This window comes from Pseudorasbora parva, chromosome 9, assembly GCF_024679245.1.
Source record: "Pseudorasbora parva isolate DD20220531a chromosome 9, ASM2467924v1, whole genome shotgun sequence".
Classification (NCBI taxonomy): Eukaryota; Metazoa; Chordata; class Actinopteri; order Cypriniformes; family Gobionidae; genus Pseudorasbora; species Pseudorasbora parva.
The window spans coordinates 29,594,282-29,598,894 of record NC_090180.1 but is presented as its reverse complement, the minus strand read 5'-3'; the positions used below and the strand labels follow the sequence as shown (position 1 = coordinate 29,598,894).

Below are 4,613 nucleotides of genomic sequence, written 5' to 3'. Positions count from 1 at the left end.
ATTTGAAGCAGTAGCACTAGTTTCAAATACATTTCGTCAGCGAATACTTCAATATTTTTCAGATTAATCGATGAATTGGATAAAAAATAAAATAAATAAATAAAAAGCATTAATTTCCCAACCTTTCCAGAACTGACAGTGTAAATTCAGTGCACAAAATCTTCATAAAGTGCACACACACAGACACACGTTCAAATGAAGCTTATTCATTATATCAATTCGTTGTTGCAGCTTTAGAGCTGTTGAAGAGAAGTGAAGCGGTTTTGAAATACTGGGAGACTGGAACCGAAGAGATGATGCATAGCAGCAAACTTAAGGGTCAGGATGAAAAGCGGCGCAGGAGCAGAAACCATGTCCTTCTGAAATAAATAAATATATACATGTGCTGTTCCATACACACACATTCTTAGATTAAAAATCAAAGTTATTCAACCAAATATACAAATGAAATTAATTAATTAGGTCATATTAAATTCCATAAACTATAATACTGATATGCCAACATTGTCGCTATATGATAAATTAAAATAAGCTGATAACATCACTGTTTACTCCAGAACGACTGTACTGCCAAATCTAATTTTGTTGCAATATTATCCTGTTTGACACTGTGAAGCTGCTTTGACACAATCGTGATTGTAAAAGCGCTATATAAATAAAGCTGATTGATTGATTAGACAATTTTTATTTGACGATAAAATAAGAGATTATCACACATCTCATGTGTTCTTAAAGAACCGCGACTTGTGTCTGCTCACTGCCTCCTCCTTGTCGGGCCGAATAAACTGAGCACACAGTTTTTCTGGCACAGCTATTTGTCCAGAGTGGTCAAGGTATGGCTGAGGGTCTTCCAGCACATGGTGGAACAGCAGCTCCATTAATTTGTCAATGTACCCTTCAGAAAGAAAATTATTATAATATATTTTTTTATTTCTGAGATAACTCAGACAAGTATAAGTTATCTGTGGTAGGATTGCTCTTCAGAGCTCTCACTGTGAAATCTCCATGCTTAAACTTCGGAAAAACAATTGAATATCGCAGATCACCAGCTGCAGTAGATGCCTGTGATCTGCCTGCATTTTCATTGTAATGCATTGCATCAAGCTGTAGTCTGAAATCCCCCCCAAAAAACCCAAATCACTATTATAATCAAACTATCTGTAACATGACTTAAGATAAAGCAGCACTAAATGTGTTTACCTGCACACCACATTTTTGGGTGAGTATTTCAGAATGAGGCTTTGGAAACACTCGATTCCAGAGGTGTGGTACTCCGGACTAATTTTGTACATGTCTTTAATAAGACGTGGTGACAACAACATTTCCGTAAATTTCTCACATGCTGCTGTGCCTATACAAAAAATGCAAAGTCGTTAATACTGCAGCAGATGGCAGTGTTGCAGGAAAGCTTTAGATTCTATATCACGTTACCAGAATATATTTGTCAATACAGTTTTATAATTGAATTAATTTTGACTTGTTACAATAGAGATCAGTATAATATAATCTAAAAAGTCATGTGAATACAAAATGTACAAAAGTACATCTTTACTTACTTGGTTTGAGCCAGTGTCTTGCCTGATCATCAACCAGAGGCTCATGGAGACAAGATGGAAACAGGGCGTTTTCATGGCTGTGGATGTTTTGAATGTGATTCGCTACAGAGCTCCACTTGGCCACTACCTCCTCCCCAGATGTTGATGATGTTGCAGACCAATAAAGGTGATTGACAACACTCTTTCTCCACAGCCCCACGTCTTGCAGTCCCTTACCCTTGCTAAGGGCATCCATTTTTTTACCAAGTCCTTAGAAATATGAGGCATTTAGAGGATTTAAGTTCAGTGTATTAATAACATGATTTTGTCCAATCTTCTCGTATAATTGTCTACCCCTTTAACTAACCATTTATCTGTTAGAAATACTGGTACTTTTTTCATTCCATTCAAAAAACTAACCTTTCCCCATATGCCAAGGATCAAAGTAGTGCCTAATGTCCTTTTTTTGTTCCCTCATGAACTTCTGTACACCTGTATGACGGTCAGTCACCAAAGACTGGATCACAACACCTCTTTGCTCAAGAAGAGACAGGCTTCTTTCAATCCCTCCTTCTCCATCCGTTGGCTGTTTCCAACTTCATTGCTCTGCAAACACACAAATAAAATATTTTAGAACTGTAACAACAACGACTCATGAGTTTAATGTCTCGGGGAATAATTAACTCAAAAGGGATTTAATATTCAATATTCATGAATTTATGAATATGATTTGCCAGTTGTTCATTACGTATTAAAATTTTCCGATAGGGAAAATTGTTTAATTAAATACAAGTAACCCTTTATGAAATTGCTTGAAATTATCCTACTAAGTTTGTCCTGCAAATTAGTTATAGACTTTCCAAATCAATTTTCAATAATGGATTACTGCTTTACGAGCGCATGAGAAACATTAACTTTACTGATCAGGATAAGTTCAATATTTCAAATGGTCATACAGTTTACTTTACTAACATAGTAGCATAAGCAGTTAGGTAACGTTTAGATCGCAAGTTTCATTGACTTTGTGTATGTGGCAGAATAACAGATTCAACTCATTAAATGTCTTTCGGAGGTTTAATAAACACAGACTAAAAATAACACTACAATTCACACAGAAAGTACATACTAAATATGCATCAAGAGAGTAGAAGTATAGATATTAACGAAAGAATACATAAAAGAGAATAATGAATAGACTGAAGTTAGAGAGAGATAAAAGAGAGAGAGAGAGACAAAGAGAGTGAGGGGGAGAGAGAGACAAAGAGAGTGGGGGGGGGGTAAGCAAGGCATGCTTTCCTTCAGTTCAACCAAATACGACCTTCACGGAGTTAATTTATCCCAACGGGAGAATAACACACCCTCTTTACAGCAGTAAGAAATAGAATACTTGCATTCTTTTTGGTTTCGTTTTGGCTTCTCGCTTGTGTGCGTATGTGTCTCTGCGTGTTCAAATGTCCTGCATGTCCGGCGGTCCTTTCCGAGGTTGGGAGGGAAGCGGCTGTTTGCTTTAGCGATGCTTCGTGTTCTTGAAGATCGGATTGTAGAAGAGAAGATTTTTGGAAGAGCTGAGGCCTGCTTGGAGGGCCTGCATTGGTGGCCTGGCTCAAGGGCCAGCCACAAAGACGTGTTGGTTCAGCCAGAGAGAGAAGAGAGAGCAGGAGGAAGTCTTCACTGGTCTTTTAAGGTCTGGAAATAGTCCCACCCTCCAGGGTTAGACTTAACCAATGAGAGTGTTGGGATTTCCCGGCGGGAAATTCCTCAGCAGAATTTATAGCTCTTTGTTTGAAGGTTCGACTCAGTGGGTCTCTGAGTCTTCATACTATAATTAATGCAACAAACACACACTGCATTTTCTGAATAAGTGATATACATGGAAGTGTAAGTCGTGAAGTGAGCATTAATTTGATAGGAGACATGACATATATGAGGTTATCTGAACTAGTAATTTGTTAAGACAAAGATAAAAATATGCAAAATACCATACAGAATAAACGTTTTACAAGACAGTTATGTGTTTACATATAATGTCCTGGGGTGCATGTTCATTTATAGATGGTTTGTCTATAATTTGAGGCAAAAGCTCTGTGTCTTTGTGTCTGAAACTTCATGTGGCCAAATTCCTTTCGGGGCCATAAAAACCCTTATCAGATGGTTTCCAGGGTGACTGAAGAATCTCCCTCTGTTGTGTTGGGGGGGAAGGTATGCTAGTGAGCATAACTTTCAAAACATATTTGTTAAATGTAACTGGCGATTGTGTGTTTGATTCGCCTGAGTCGCTACATAATCCCCCCTTTCGCTAGTTGTTGTCCCTCCTATGGACAACAACGAGCGATATCAAAGATTCAGGAAGATCAGACACACCATAGCCATGTTAGGCTCCAGTTGTTTGTGTCTCCGGAAGTTATGGTCGTTCCACGGCAGATAAGGCAGACAGTAGCCCAGTTCAGGTCTCTGTGCTTGTGCAGCAGGTGTCGAGGCAGCAGGTGCCCTGACGGTGCGTCACCTGTCATCCAGAAGTCTGTTTGTGTGGTGCAGGTGTGCTGTGGGCTTTCTGCAGCCCTGGGTGGAACCATGTTCCTCGCAATGGCCAGTCAGTCATTTAGGTCTCCTGCCTAGGAAGATGGACTGTGCATCTTGACACTTTTATGTCCTATGCTGACTAGGAACTTTTCCAGAGGGTGCCTCGCATTGTGGCCAGGCTGGGTGCCTTCTGGTGATCCACTTTGGTTTCTCTGTTTCAAAGTTCAAAGTCATTGGGGTTTTGAGAATCCCTTCAGAGGCGGCCTTGTGTTCGTTAAAGGCCTTCTTTCTCAAATCACATGCATGACATAGTGTGGGGCTTGGCAGTATTGCCTACAAGGTGGCTACCTGGTGTTGGAGGAGAAGGTTCTTGAAGCTGGTATAAGGTTGGGCAGAGGGCTTGGGCTCCTCCCCCCTTCTGCGTTTGTGTGCAGGGCTGGAGGAGCTTGCGCTGCTGATGTGAAGTTCAGGAGAGTACGTCTTTCTTTTGAGGATTCATTTGCAGTTGGTGATCAGCAGTCCAGGTTGCTCTCTCAGTGCGATGCCCGAGGTTGGACC

General features: G+C 40.2%; 1 long non-coding RNA gene across 1 annotated transcript; it reads right to left on the bottom strand.

The window, feature by feature from the left end:
* Nucleotides 1–1,227: 1,227 nt before the first annotated feature.
* On the bottom strand, nucleotides 1,228–2,091 carry LOC137088854 (uncharacterized). The gene is made up of 3 exons (XR_010907589.1): nucleotides 1,956–2,091; nucleotides 1,557–1,805; nucleotides 1,228–1,351 (listed from the first exon to the last, which is right to left on the bottom strand). It is a non-coding gene; the product is annotated as an uncharacterized lncRNA (long non-coding RNA).
* Nucleotides 2,092–4,613: the final 2,522 nt, after the last annotated feature.